Here is a 16,225-nt window from a genome sequence, read left to right as displayed (position 1 = left end):
TCAGTTATTAGGAAATGGTATGTTACACGGTTAGAGAATACTTACACCCTCACAAATTGGTGTATTTGGTTCATATTTTATAATTTTTTTTCAACGTTTATTTATTTTTGGGACAGAGAGAGACAGAGCATGAACGGGGGAGGGGCAGAGAGAGAGGGAGACACAGAATCGGAAACAGGCTCCAGGCTCTGAGCCATCAGCCCAGAGCCCGACGCAGGGCTCGAACTCCCGGACCGCGAGATCGTGACCTGGCTGAAGTCGGACGCCTAGCCGACTGCGCCACCCAGGCGCCCCTTGGTTCATATTTTAATATGATTGAGTTAATTGTTAGATCTGTATCAGAAAAATTATATATAAACTTAATTTTTATAAATAAGTTTATTTATTAGTACCTTTTTTGTTGTTAAAACTTGATAATTTTATTGGAGTGGAGAAGCCAGGCAAATAATCAATTTTTGGAAAAATCAGCTCTAGTACCCCTCAGAGGTTTTATTATTTTTTGTTATTCTTTTCCTGGGATCTTTATTTTACTGACGTATAATGGACATACAATATCCTGTTAATTTCAGGTGTGCATCATAGAGATTCAACATTTTTATACACTATGAAATGATCCCCATAATGTCTAGTTACCATCTATCCCCAAAGTTATCATAATATTATTGACTGTATTCCCTAAGCTGTACATTACAACCCATGACTTATTTATTTTATCCCTGAAGTTTGTACCTCTTAATCCTCATCACCTAGTTTGTCTGCTCCCCAACCCCTCTTCTTTCCGGAACCAACAGTTTCCTGTACCGATGAGTCTGTTTCTGTTTTGTTTATTCATTTGTTTTGGTTTTTAGCTTCCACGTATAAAGAAATCATATGGTATTTGTCTTTTTCTGTCTGACTTATTTCACTTCGTATAACCCTCTAGACCCTTCCATGCTGCCCCAAATGGCAAGATTTCACTCTGTTTTATGGCTGAGATTCCATTGCGTATATATACCTCATCTTCCTTATCCATTCATTTATGGATGGACACCTACAGTGCTTCCATCTCTTGGCTTTTGTAAAAAATACAGCAATGAACAGAGGGGTGCATGTAGCTTTTTGACTTGGTGTTTTTTATTTCTGCAGATAAATACCCAGAAGTGGACTTGCTGGATTGTGTGGTAATTTTTTTTTTAATTTTTTTTTTAACGTTTATTTATTTTTGGGACAGAGAGAGACAGAGCATGAACGGGGGAGGGGCAGAGAGAGAGGAAGACACAGAATCGGAAGCAGGCTCCAGGCTCTGAGCCATCAGCCCAGAGCTCGACGCGGGGCTCGAGCTCACGGACCTCGAGATCGTGACCTGAGCCGAAGTCGGCCGCCCAACCGACTGAGCCACCCAGGCGCCCCATTGTGTGGTAATTTTTTGAGGAACCTCCATACTGTTTTCCATAGTGACTACTTTATATTCCCGTCAACAATGTATGAGGGTTCCCTTTTCTCCACATTTTCACCAATACTTGTTATTTTTTGTCTTTTTGATAATAGCCAATCTGACAGGTGTGAGGCGATATCTCATTGTGGTTTTGATTTGCATTTTTCTGATGCTTGGTGATGCTGAGCACCTTTTCATGTGCCTGTTGACTTATTATATGTTTTTTTTTTTTTTTTGAAAAATATCTATTCAAGTCCTCTGCCCCTTTCTTAATTAGGTTATTTTTTGATCTTAATTTATATAAGTTCTTTATATATTTTGGATGTAAACCCCTTATCAGATTTATGATTTGCAACTACCTTCTCCCATTCAGTAAGTTGCTGTTTGGTTCTGTCGGTAGTTCTCTTCACTGTGCAAAAACTTTTTGGTTTGATGTAGTCCTGTTGGTTTATTTTAGTGTTTGTTGTGCTTGCCTGAGGAGACTGGTTCAAAACAATACTGCTAAGACTGATGTCCAGGAGTTTACTACCTATGTTTTCTTCTAGGAGTTTTATGGATGCAGGTTTTACGTTCAAGTTTTTAATCCATTTTGAATTTATTTTTGTGTATAGTGTGAGATACTGGCCTAGTTTCATTCTATTGCAGTTTCTGTCCAGTTTTATGAACACTATTTATTGAAGAGAGTGTATTTTCTCCATTGTATATCCTTGCCTCCTTTGCCATTGATTAATTGACCATATATGCATGGGTTTTTTTTTTTCTGTGTTCTCTCTTCTCTTCTATTGCTCTATGTGTCTGTTTTTGTGCCAGTACCATACTGTTTTTATTACTGTAGTTTTGTAATATAGTTTGAAATCAGGGAGTGTGATATCTCCAGCTTTTTTTTTCTTTCTCAAGATTACTTTGGCTATTCAGGGTCTTTTGGGGTTCCACACAAATTTGAGGATTGCTTGTTCTATCTCTATGAAAAATGCCAGTGGACTTTTGATTGGGATTGTATTGAATCTATAGACTGCTTTGGGTAGTATTGCCATTTTAGCGTTAATTCTTCCAATCTGGAAGCACAGAATCTCTTTCCATTTATTTGTGTTGTCTCCAACTTCTTTCATCAGTGACTTCTAGTTTTCAGAATGTAGGTCTGTCAACTCCTTTGTTGAGTTTATTCCAAAGTATTTTATTCTTTTCGATGCAATTATAAATAGGATTATTTTCTGAATTTATCTTTCTGGGATCTTGTTATTAGTGTATACAAGTGCAACCAATTTCTGTATGTTACTTTTGTGATATCCTGCATTTTTACTGAATTCATTTATTAGTTCCAGTAGTTTTTTTGGTGGAGGCTTTAGAGTTTTCTATGTATAGTATTATGCCATTTGAAAATAGTGACAGATTTACTTCTTTCTTTTCAAATTGGATGCCTTTTATTTCTTTTTCTTGCCTAATTACCATGGCTAGGGCATTTCAATGGCATGTTGTATAAAAGGCCAACTCTCACCAGAATGGGCATCCTTCTCTTGTTCCCAGTCTTAGAGGAAAATCTTTCGGCTTTTCACCATTGAGTATGATGATAGCTCATCATATATGGCCCTTATCATGTTGAGGTACATTCCTTCTATACTCACCTTGTTGGGTTTTTATCACAAATGGATGTTTGAATAGGTTTATTAAAAAATTTTTTTTACATTTATTTTTGATAGAGAGAGACGGAGAACAAGTGGGGGAAGGGCATAGAGAGAGGGGGACACAGAATCCAAAGCAGGCTCCAGGCTGTCAGCACAGAGCCCGACGCAGGGCTCGAACTCACAAACTGCGAGATCATGACCTGAGCCGAAGTCTGACGCTCAACCGACTGAGTCACCCAGGCGCTCCTGAATAGCTTTATTTTTAAGTGACATAAACTACATTTCTAAACCCAAAGATGATCTCTTTGTAATGTGAATATTATGTTCTATAATCGGGTCTCCTAAAAAGAAGCAACTATTAACTTTAATGTTCCCCATGGAAGATATATTAAAATATACAAAAGTTTGCAAATGAAAATATAATACATTTCTTGTGTAAATGTCACAGTGTTTGTACCATGGAATTTAAAGTTGTGCTAACTAAAAACATTTATGATAGCACAAACCTCTATAATCCTCAGAATTTTAAATCTACAACAAACTTGAAATATTCCAACTTCAACTTATTCAAAGTTTAACAGTTAAAATTTCTTGCTAAATTCTGGAATTAGTGGCTGTAAATGATAGGCTGTTACATGGCTTTAATTTGTTCTGCGTTAAAAGAAATCAAAGAAAATAACTTTTAGAAAGCTGCTAAAATTGCTGTTATCTTTTGAGTCCTTGTTTTAAGAATTTTTTTTTTTTAAATTTTTTTTTTCAACTTTTTATTTATTTTTGGGACAGAGAGAGAGAGAGAGCATGAACGGGGGAGGGGCAGAGAGAGAGGGAGACACAGAATCGGAAACAGCCTCCAGGCTCCGAGCCATCAGCCCAGAGCCCGACGCGGGGCTCGAACTCACAGACCGTGAGATCGTGACCTGGCTGAAGTCGGACGCTTAACCGACTGCGCCACCCAGGCGCCCCTTAAGAATTTTTTTTTAATGTTTATTTTTGAGAGAGAAAGAGAGAGGCAGAACGCCATTGGGGGAGGGCCAGAGAGAATCCAAAGCAGGCTCCAGGCTCTGAGCTGCCAGCACGGAACCCGACACGGGGCTCAAACTCATGAGCGGTGGGATCATGACCTGAGCTGAAGTCGGACGCTTAACCATCTGAGCCACCCAGGGGCCCCTTGAGTCCTTGTTTTAAAACAAGCCTTAAGAAAACTTGCTTCAGCGTGCATCAGAATCATCTGCTTAGACTACAGATGGCAGGGTCTTTCCCTGAGGCTCTCTGGTTCAACAGCCAAGGTGGGGAACATATAACTTGCACTTACAACCAATTGACACGTGATGCTGATGCTGCTGATAGCTGGATCACACTTGGAGAACCACTCACGTTTTCCTCTTTATTTCTGCCAATGATGACTTGGTGTTTTTTTTTTTTTTTTTTTTCTGGTTTTCTTTGTTTGAAATCTTCCTGGTTGTGAAAAGTCTGCAAGAACAGTACTGCCTAATGGTAGTATTGAAGTCAAGGAACTTCATGCCAAAGACTTCCATTGTTTCTAGTTTTGATTCTGAAACAGCGATGAGGTAACCCTGCCCACCAATGCCTGTAACTATGGAAATAACACGTTTGGTCACCCGACTAATGTTAGTTGGATGACTGCTTAACATATCATACCATTTATCCCTGTTGCCCATCTGTTTTCCAACTTTATTATCTAACAGTGGCAGTGTTTATTTTCCAATGTGTTGGTTTCTGTGTGTACTTAGTGGTGTTGGTATCTGGTCCACGTTTGGCCAATGAACACAGAAACCTTTACGGGATTCATCACGAGGAACTAATAAATTAATGTTCGTGCAAGGAGTAGTTAATTAGCTCTAATCTTCACAGTAAGGATCATTAGCGTTTAATGAGAATTAATAATTTCATAAGACATGAAAATATATTGCCCCAAGCCAAATAGTTTATAACCGTAGGTTTGCAAATCGCTATTTAAATTTAATGAATAACATTCTCACATATTGTTAGATGATCTATAGTATTTTTATGTCATACCTCGAGGTGCAAAATTTTCCTGGCTAACTTCTATTTTGGTTTAACTACCACTTTCTTTGAGAAGCTTTCTCCGATTTCCTGCGTCCATTCATCTCCTCATTCTCATGACGCTCAGTTCTTAAACTTGCAGGGAACTTACTGCCATTTATACACACGTATTTACTTGCATGTTTTTATGTGGGTAATGTTTCTCTCCCTATTTGATTACGAGTGTCATGAAGGGCAAAGAACAAAGGTGAATGATTTAATGAGCCAAGACTCCAAGTGTGAAGGACACCAGATACTCTCAAAGTCTCATTTGTCTTCATTAGCTATAAATGCAGCGAGGGTCAGTTGGAGGCATCAGGTTGAATCATTTTGAGAGTTTTCACAGCCAGTATTGGAATACTCTTAAAAGTCTGTGGCTGGGGGCACCTGGGTGGCTCAGTCGGTTGAGCGGCCGACTTCGGCTCAGGTCACGATCTCACGGTCCGTGAGTTCGAGCCCCGCGTCGGGCTCTGTGCTGACAGCTCAGAGCCTGGAGCCTGTGTCGGATTCTGTGTCTCCCTCTCTCTGACCCTCCCCCATTCATGCTCTGTCTCTCTCCGTCTCAAAAATAAATAAATGTTAAAAAAAAAAAATTAAAAAAAAAAAAAGTCTGTGGCTGTGTTGCCTAATATTACCTCCGACTTAGTCCTTATATACTTACATAAATACTTCTATGGAACCAAATACCTATCCAGTTAACATCATTTGCCATTGATTGCGGTGTTGAATAAAGATCAGTTTTGATTGTTGTTCTCTTTCAGTTACCGTTCTTGGGAACAGAGTGCTACAACTGAAAAACAAACCCTAATGTGTCTTGACTGTGCCATTGGATTGAAGGGTTGAAAATTGTTCCCTCTGCTCTTTGAAAATAGTTGACATTGCCATGTGTGATTCTCCCATGGTGTCCTTTGTTTTGGCAGAGTTACTCTATGAATATGCTTGATTTTTTTTTTTTAACGTTTTATTTTATTTTTGGGACAGAGAGAGACAGAGCATGAACGGGGGAGGGGCCGAGATAGAGGGAGACACAGAATCGGAAACAGGCTCCAGGCTCTGAGCCATCAGCCCAGAGCCCGACGCGGGGCTCGAACTCACGGACCGCGAGATCGTGACCTGGCTGAAGTCGGACGCTTCACCGACTGCGCCACCCAGGCGCCCCAGAATATGCTTGATTTTTAAGAGTAACTTAACTTTAAAAAAATATCCTTAGGCTAAGATCCATATTAGGACAGAGAAAATTACCTGTCGTCCAACTTTGAAAACATCACCATTTTAAATAAAGCATAGCTGCATGATGACGTGTTGACGATGATACTCTATATGACATATCATCCCTGCATCTTAATTGGGCAGAGCCTCATTTCTACTCCCCTCCCGGCTTTCTACCGCCTTCCATCTGACAGTGGCCATTTCATCTTCCTGGAATACAGCTATGATTGTGCCTCCCCTGCTGCTGAACCTTGAGAAGCTCTCTCCTGGCTTCACAATCAGTGCAGACTCCTCAGGACATGATCGTGGAGGCCGTCGTGACCTGAATGAAGTCAACATTTCCGGTCTTAAAATTCTCTACTCTTTTCAGTCAGTCCTGCCCTTGGCTCAAACCAAACACTTGCTTTTCCCCACCCGCAAGCTACATTTCCCCAGCTGTGTGCCCTTGCTCCTTTCGTTAGTGACAGCCCTCTCCTTTACCTCTACGTTCCAAATCCTACTACCGTTCAAGGACCAGTTTAGTTGTCTTGTCCTTCATCAAGCTGTCCTAAGCACCTGAGCCTCCATCTCCCGTCTAGAATAGCATTTTGTGTTCCTGTCTCATGACATGACTTTCTACCCTATCTTAGGCTTATTAATATTCATCGTTTACATCTCTATCTGATTTCCCTTACTGTGAAAAATGATCACGGAGAGTTGGATTTCTGCTTCATTTCCTCATCTCCCGAAGTGCTTAGGATAGTTCTAGTTTGGCAGGATGGTGCAGTTCTGAAGGAATTAACTATGAAATAAATACTATAATATAGTAATGCATACTTCTGGTTTCAGTATATATCTCTTTCATATTGTGGTCTACGTGGTACACATGTGCTAAAATCTTGATGTATTTATGTTCTATTTCACAAAATTGGCCAAGCCAGGGTTGGCAAAGAAAGGGGTCAGAACATATTACCCCCCGAATGCCACTGTAGCATATCGATTATTTTGAGCTGAAGGCAGTTTAGAAATGGCAGGTGCAGGATGGGCTATCTGCCCTCCTCCTTTCTACCCAGAAGTAAGGCAGAAATGTCCCATGAGAAAGGTGCCCTCCCCGACAGAGGAGAAGAACATTCTTATTACCCAAGTCAGGGGATCGATGCTGAAATGAATTTGTGCCAAAACCCTACTAAAATAACCCTTATCTTTCATCGGTTTCCCCCTGATACTTCTGAGACACTTTCCCCCAATTTCTTGCCTCTAGCCCAAACCCTGTTTTCCTTTGTCTTGTCGCATCTCCTCAATTTCTCACTCTTTGTTAAAATGGTATATACACTCTCAGTGTGTACTTCTCTGACTCTTCATTTCTTTTATACGAAGACCTCTTTGAACACAGAAATATTAACCTCAGATAAAACCTGCATGCTTTTCTCTGTCTTTTGTCAGTTTAATTGTCAGTGTCAGTCACAGACCCTAAGAGGGTAGGGGAAAAGCCTTTCCTTCCCAACACGGACGTTTTATAACCAAGATACATCTTCTTTCCCTAAAACCTCGTGCACTCTGGAGTGTGTGTGTGTGTGTGTGTGTGTGTGTGTGCGCGCGCGCGCACGCTCTCTGTTGTTGTCTGTGAAGGAGTCCTGATGATAAAGCTTCTAAGTATGGTGGGGGAGGGGATTTGCAGGTACCTGTGCAATTATTATAATTTGCTGAGGGACTGAGATCGGGTACTCACCCTTCAGATCTACCTGGTGTCTTTCATAGCCTCAGTGATCTCTATTCCACTGATTTGCTTACTTAAGTCCTAATGGTACCTTCTGTAGTACCAGTTCTGCCTTTCCCACTCTATGCTGAAACTGGACGTCCTGTTAACAACTTAAGTCCAACGTCTTTATTTTTTTTTAAGTAGGCTCCGCGCCCAGTATGAAGCCCAGTGTGGGGCTTGAACACCTGAGTCTGAGATCGAGACCTGAGCCGAAATCAAGAGTCAGACATTTACCCAACTGAGCCGTGCAGGTGCCCCTAAATTCACATCTTTAATATTGAATTCGTTATTCCCTATCCTTTACTCCTTACCTACTTATCTTGACCTGCCAAGATCCCATTGGTGTCTCTAAAGAATGTTAGGATAATTGCCTCACTTACGTCTCTCTGCTGCCATCCATATTATACTCTTCTGCCAGATTAGCCACTTTCCAAACCATGAATCGTATTACCTTGGTTTGCACACTTCCTTTTGTACTGATTCAGGTTTCCAGCCTGGACTTCAAAGTCTTTGATGGGCACAGGGCCACTATGACCCAAGCAGTACACGACCAAGTCTACATGACCAGAATGAAGCTGATCACAGGGCAATTATCCAGTAATTTCTAGAACATTAGCGACAACTTGATGTGGAACGCCGGACACGACCATCACACTGGCATTTTTCTTTCTCTGGTTAAGCTGAACGTGATCAAAAAGGAAACAACCATGTTCTGACTTTTGCAGTGCTTGATGCTTTTGTTTACGGGAAAATATTTAATTTCCACACCATTGTCAGCTCGACACACTATTAAGAAACTTACTTTTCAGTTTTACCCTTAAAGAAAAAGAGTTAAGTGGAAATTTAAGACAAGTTTTCCCGAAGAGTAAACCTATGGAGAGGGAAGAAGGTGGACAAAGGTGTCAAACAGCTGTTTCTGAGAATTCATTGTCCTTGTGTGATTTAGCTTGGCTCTCTATATTGGTCAAATTCACAAACAATTATTTTTAAGGACGTTAGAAGAGGAGCTCAATAATGAAAGGAGAGGGGAGTCCTTTTATTTAATTTTATTTTATTTTGATCTTTTTAGTAATCTTTACACCCAGTATAGGGTTTGAACTCACAACCCTGAGATCAGGAGTTGCATACTCTTCTGGCTGAGCCAGCCACATGCCCCCACAAATGATTACTGGGCTCCGTGTTACTTTACCTGAGGAACCACAGCTTTAGTCTGATACTGACCAATCATTAGGAGAAAATTTTAAACATGATCTGAAGGAGAAAAAAATTTCCCATGAATCTCACACTTGGTTTTTACCTCCACTTCCACCGAGTCCCTGGTCACACCAGTGAAGAGCTAGGGTGAAAAAAAATACATATTTCTTTGGTGTAGGTGAGTCTCACGTATCACGTGATACATTATTTCAAGATCGTATTCATTGGAGATTGAATGAAAGAAAGAAATGAATGAATGAGAATGAATGAAGGAAGCCTCAGCCTCACCTGTTACCGGTCTAATTTGTCAAAATGTGACCTAAGGTTTAGCTTCTTAATCAGATAGCTCCTTTATTACTAAATTGTGTTAACTATTCATGCTTACGTCAATTATCGAGGATTTGCAAATTCTCAATTACCAGTGAAATGAGAATTGCACTCATTATTAGATGTTCTTGGTTCGTTGATTTTATTCCGTCAATCTAGTATATTTGGGAATGGCTATTCTATTTAAATTTGTTCTCTACAAAGAGAGAGAAGGAAATAGGAGTGTTTATTGTACCCGCCTGCCTAAGCACAGCTTACAAAGCCACCTGCACCTTCTTCCTGTTACAGGGGAGGAGGACGTATTGGACCAGGAGCCCAAACCCCTGGTGACAACAGCTTTTCTCTTTTGTGGGAGTCTAGAACTCTAGGATCAGAAATTTTTGTTCTAGTTCTAGCTCTGCCTCCAACTGAGTGTGCTTGCTCATGTATTTATTACATTTTCAGTACTGTAACAAACATCCTCACACCCACTGTGCAAAACAGAAGTTAGGACCTTGACAACCCAAATCTTAACCATAATTTCTTTAATTTTTTAATGTGCATTTATTTTTGAGAGAAAGAAAGAGACAGAGCATGAACGGGGGAGGGGCAGAGAGAGAGGGGGAGACAGATCTGAAGTAGGGTCCAGGCTCCGAGCTGTCAGCACAGAGCCCGACGCGGAGTCGAACCCGCGAACCGTGAGATCATGACTTGAGCGGAAGTCGGACGCTCAACCGACTGAGCCACCCAGGCACCCCTGGGTGTGTGTTTTCTGTATGTTTTCTTGAAAGAATTTTCTGTTTTAGTTGTTTTTAGCCTTAAAAAGACATTAGTCTAGGATACCTGATGACTCAGTCAGTTAAGCGTCTGACTTCTGCTCAGGTCATGATCTCACGGTTCATGGGTTCGAGCTCCGGCTCGGGCTCTGTGCTGACAGCTCAAAACCTGGAGCCTGCTTCAGAATCCCTGTCTCCCTCTCTCTCTGTCCCTCCCCTGCTTGCTCTCTCACACTCTCTCAACAATAAACATTAAAAAAACAAAAAGGGCATTAGTCTACCTCCAGGCTTATCTTTTACACGCCAGTGTGTTTTTTTGTTTAAACCAATATGAGTTGCGTTTTTCTGTACTTGTAACATAAAGATTCATAACGGATTAAATGACAGGCTTAACTGGAAATGAAGGACGTGATCTCTTCACATTTGCTTAAATGAGCTGAGTGTGTTTATGGATGGCTTGGAGCAACATCCTTATGCATTCATGCTTCTTATGTGGAAATGATGGGCTCTTAGCGCTGGAAGGGAATTCTCTTCCCATCCCCTAGACAGGGTTTCAACTAGACCGTCAGTGCTAACATTGCTTTCGTTTGTGGACTTCCCTCACTACTCCTAAATTTAAGGGTTGGGTTGAAAGACGACAAAAGGGAAAGGGAGCAAACTAACTCTCTTACTGCATCTGAAACGCACGTCATGTTTTTCTCTTACATGTCTGGAAGAAATGATCCTGGAACTGAACGCCGAAGTAAGCGTTATCTAGACAAGAAAGCGAGTGAAGGCAAACTCCTGCCTAGAAGAGAGCCTCAGTAAAGAATAGAGGCAAGCAGCATGGTTTATACGTAGAATTGCAAAAACATAGTGTTGAAACTTAAGATCTAAGGTAGAAGGATTTGAGGTTGGAGTTGTAGGCAGCGATGAAGTCCAAGAGGACTTCTTTCTTGAGGTTTTTAATTCTTGTTCCATGGACCAGAGTCACATTGAACCATGTTTGGAGAAATGCACTTATGTACTATGAGGTGGTTAATAGTGCTTATGATTATTTTTTAATGTTTTATTTATTTTTGAGAGGTAGAGAGCATGAGAGGGGAGGGGCAGAGAGAGGGGAGGACAGAGGACCTGAAGCAGGCTCTGCACTGACAGCAGAGAGCCTGGTGCGGGGCTCGAACTCACCACCTGTGAGATCATGCCTTGAGCCGAAGTCAGATACTCAACTGACTGAGCCAACCAGGCACCCCAATAGTGCTTAGTTTTAAAAGACGACTTTATTCAAGACTATTGCAATAGGAGAGAGAGATTGAACTAACTCCCAGGCAATAGTGGGTTTTTTTTTTTTCAGCTATATCGAGATATAACTGTTGAATAAAAATTGTAAGATATTTAAAGTGTTCTGTATATGATTTGACATACATGTACATTGTGAAAATATCTCCTTCTGTCAAGTTAATGAACACGTCCATCACCTCAATGTATTTACCTCTTTTGGGAGGGGGATGAGAACATTTAAGTTCTACTCTCTTACCAAATTTCGTATATTCATATATAATATATATATATCTCCAGTATATAATACAATATAGTTATCATGTTATACATTAGACTCTCAGACCTTATTTATCTACTAACTGAAATTTTGTGCCCTTTTACCAACCTTTCTCTATTTCCCCCATCCTTCACCCCCTAGTGGCCACTTTTTTTACTCTCTACCTCTATGAATTTGACTTCTTTTTTTTTTTTTTCTTTCTTTCGGGTATTAGTGTTTTAACTTACACCCTCCTCCCACTTAAAAAAAAAAAAAAGTTTGGCTGGTTAAACATACTTGAAAATCTCTATAAATTACATTCCTATCAGAAATCCATGATGCCCGTTAGTATGTTAAAAGTCCCGAAGAGTCACAGAATAAAACAAAATTTTGCTTTGTGGAGTTCAGTGACTCTTAGATTTATTTGACCACAAAACGTCTTTCTTCCCCCATAGAATTCAGTACACATCTTGAGAAATACTACAAGTCAGCGGTGACCCACTGAACAGTTTGACACTAGAGAAGGACATTGTTAACTTCGAATCTTATAGATTGCTTTGTATTTGATTCCAGCTCTCAGAAATAGCAGAAATGATAGGAATGGAGAGAAATAAATTTAAGAATTATTTAAGAATTATTTAAGAGATAAAGCAGTACTTTACTGATTAAGTAGTGGTATTGAAGCCAGATTATGGGAAGCATTACAACATTTTGGGGTTTATGTAACTTTCTGACCTCCAGGTAGAGACATTCATCAGGCAGTTAGGGGGGAGCTTTTGTGGAAGAGATAAATGTTTCAAGCTGTAAAACTTTATTTGATTTCACTGGGAAAGTTTACTGAGAAAGAAAGGCATTGGACAGAGCACAGACCCCCAGAGAACCTCAGCTCTTAAGCAAGAGAAGAAAGAAGAACCAAGACCATAGAAGGTAAGAAATAGTCAAGAATGTAGGAGGGGGCTCAGAGGCAGTAGTATCATGGAATACAAGAGTGGGAAGTTGAAGGAAGAAGGAGTGACCAACGGATTCCCATGTAACAGAGGGTTTTAGGAGACTTGTAATGGCTCACAGAGCCAACGGTAACTTTTCAGGAGTTTGGGAAGCCAGGGGATGCCAAGTTAGTGACTGAAATCAGCCATGGTGAATGCATTTGTACCACTGAAAGTCTAATACGCTATAGATTCAGGCTGCCAACCCCTGCTCTGAGAAGGTGATTGTTCAATATTGACTGTCACAGCACTGGATAAAGACCAAAAAATGCTCTTCAGATGTGTCAGAAAGTAATTCCAGAGGGGATTCTTTTGGTTGGTGGATCAGTAGCCAGGTTACAATGAGTTAAGGAGTGGGAGGTATGAAAATGATTCTCCTTTAATGAGAAAGGAAGATGTAAATCATAGCCAAGGGATAACATGAAGTCAGGGAAAGGAGGAAAAAGCATATTTGTGACTCTAAAGGATGTTTTTGGAAGAGAGAGAAAACAAGGCTAAGGTGCACGGTGATGTTCTCAGGGGAGGAAGGAGAAGATTCAGGACACAGGTGTAGGGAAGCTTGAATATGAGTGGAGATGGCTTATCATCCAAGACTGGGGGAAAGATGGAATCTCTAAGAAGGAACCAACATTTGCCATTCAACCTGCATTTAAACATGTGGGACTCCACATTTCTCTTCAAGTAACCTTGGCTGCTTCTGACTTTGGAAGCTAACAGTTGTTGCCACTTGTATTTCTTTTGGGCAAAAGCCTGGTTCTTTCCGTTAGTACAACATACAACACTATTTTAAAACACCTTTTAAATGTTTATTTATTTTGAGAGAGAGAGACAGAGAGTAGGGAAGGGGCAGAGAGAGAAAGGGAGAGGGAAAATCCCAGGCAGGCTTAGTGTAGAGCCTGACGCACAGCCCGATCTCACGAACCGTGAGATCGTGACATGAGCCGAAATCAAGAGTCAGATGCTTAACCGACTGAGCCACCCAGGTGCCCCTTTTTTTCACTTAGCATAATAACATTTAGGTCCATCCATGTTGTCACAAATGGCAAGATTTCATTATTTTTTATGGCTGAATAATATTCCACTGTATGTATATAACACATCTTTTTTATCCATTTATCTATTGGTGGGGACTTAAGTTGCTTCCATTTCTTTTTTTTTTTTTTTTTAATTTTTTTTTTTCAACGTTTATTTATTTTTGGGACAGAGAGAGACAGAGCATGAACGGGCGAGGGGCAGAGAGAGAGGGAGACACAGAATCGGAAACAGGCTCCAGGCTCTGAGCCATCAGCCCAGAGCCCGACGCGGGGCTCGAACTCACGGACTGTGAGATCGTGACCTGGCTGAAGTCGGACGCTCAACCGACTGCGCCACCCAGGCGCCCCAGGTTGCTTCCATTTCTTGGCTATTGTAAATAATGCTGCAGTTAATAAAGGGGGGCATATATCTTTTCAAATTCGTGTTTTTGTTTTTCTTAGGTATATACTCAGAATTACTGGATTATATGGTGTTTCTATTTTTAACTTTTTGAGGAATCTCCATACTGTTTTGCATAGTGGCTGCCCCAATTTATATTCCCACCACCAATGCATAAGAGCTTCTTTTTCTCCACATCTTTGTCAACACTTGTTATCTCTTATCTTTTTGATACTAGCCATTCTGACAGGTGTGAAGTTGATATCTCATTGTGGTTTTGATGTGCATTTTTCTGCTGATGAGTGATGTTGAGCATCTTTTCATGTGTCTATTGGCCACCTGTGTGTCTTCTTTGGGAAAATGTCCATTCAAGTCCACTGCCTATTTTTAATCAGACTATTTTTTGGTGTTGGTATATAGGTTCTTTATATAGTTTGGGTATCAATTCTTTGTCAGATATATCATTTGCAAATACCTTCTCCCATTCAGTAGGCTGTCTTTTTGTTTTGTTGATGGTTTCCTTCACTGCGCAAAGGCTTCTTATTTTGTTATAGTCCCAATAGTGTATTTTTGCTTTTGTTTCTTCATACAATACTAGTTTTAAAAATACTTGTATACAGAAATTAGGAGAGAAATAGCCAATGTGTGAAAAGGAATATGTTGTGAGTGTTGAATTGCTTAAGTCTAAATTCAAACTAATAAAATTTCAATCGTGGGTATTTTAGCTGTTTTAGCTTCTGGATTTGGGTGAGTGAGGAATAATTCCTGTATTTAAAATAGTTTCTTGCCCCAGTTTATCCTGCTTCTTCTGCCATTTTCAGACCTAGATTCCGGCTGCTATGATTGCTTATATTAGTCAATTTCTGACCTAACAAGGTCTTCTCACTAAGGAATATAATGTCGGGGTTTTGGATGCCATCTTGCCCCTCGCTGCCATTTCTAACCCTGGTAAGGAAAACAAATCATTAAGACTGTAAGGAAAGATTTGCGAGTGCATTTTCTGAGCCAGGATTGTGTCTTATTCATCTTTATGTCCTCATTCATCCATTTATTCACTCAATAAATATTTATTAAGAGCACACTATTTTCTGGGCAAAATGCCATAGGCTAGGGATGATGGGATAAACACAGAGAGCTTTTAGTATAATGGGAGAGACATGTATTAAGGAGCCCCACAAATAAACATGCATGATTACATAAAGTGGTAAGTTCTTTGAAAGAAAAATGAAGAGTTAAATGAAATATGAAAAAAGAGAGAGTTGACTGAACTTCTAGAGTCATAAGAGGGCTTCTCTGGGAGAATTTTGAGTCCTAAAGGCTGAGTAGGTGTTCTCTAGACACAGTGTGAGGCAAAGAACATTCTAGGCAGAAGGAATAGCCACAGCGAGGGACTTGCAGCAGGAAAGTATTACTGTCTTCAGGAAATAAAAGAAAATACTATGAGGAAAATCTAGTAGCATTAGAAAAGAAGAGATCGAAGAGGAAGACTGTGAAAACTCTGGATATTATTCTAGGTGCAGCTATAAACTAGTGAAAGGGTTAGGGCAAGGCAAGGACATAACCTAGATGTGTTTTTAAAAGGTCACTCTAGCTGTTAGGTGCGGAAGGAATGGAGAGAAACAGAGTAGGACGGGGGAATCCATTCTGGAGGCCAGAGGAATTGATCAAGCAAAAGAATGGTAGCTTGGACTAGGAAATTGGCCGTGGAGAATGAGAGAAAGGCAGTATTTGGAGTAGATTTGCAGAGAAACTCTATCAGTACATCATACCTGTTCATTTTACCGTATGTCCCTGGTAAAATGATAACATAAGAAAAATAAATCACAGGCACAAAAAAGTGGAAAGTAAGGAGTCTGAAAAAATGGCCGTCACTTGCAGGTGACACAAGTAGAGACCCCAAAAAGCCTACGGAAAACCTGGAAATAACGTGAGACCTAGGAAGGTGTTTAAGCACAATATCCAATTTGGAAACGAGTAGAAGAGGAGG

The sequence above is a fragment of the Felis catus genome, chromosome B4 (genome assembly GCF_018350175.1).
Source record: "Felis catus isolate Fca126 chromosome B4, F.catus_Fca126_mat1.0, whole genome shotgun sequence".
In the NCBI taxonomy this organism is placed as follows: Eukaryota; Metazoa; Chordata; class Mammalia; order Carnivora; family Felidae; genus Felis; species Felis catus.
This window is presented reverse-complemented; position numbering follows the sequence as displayed.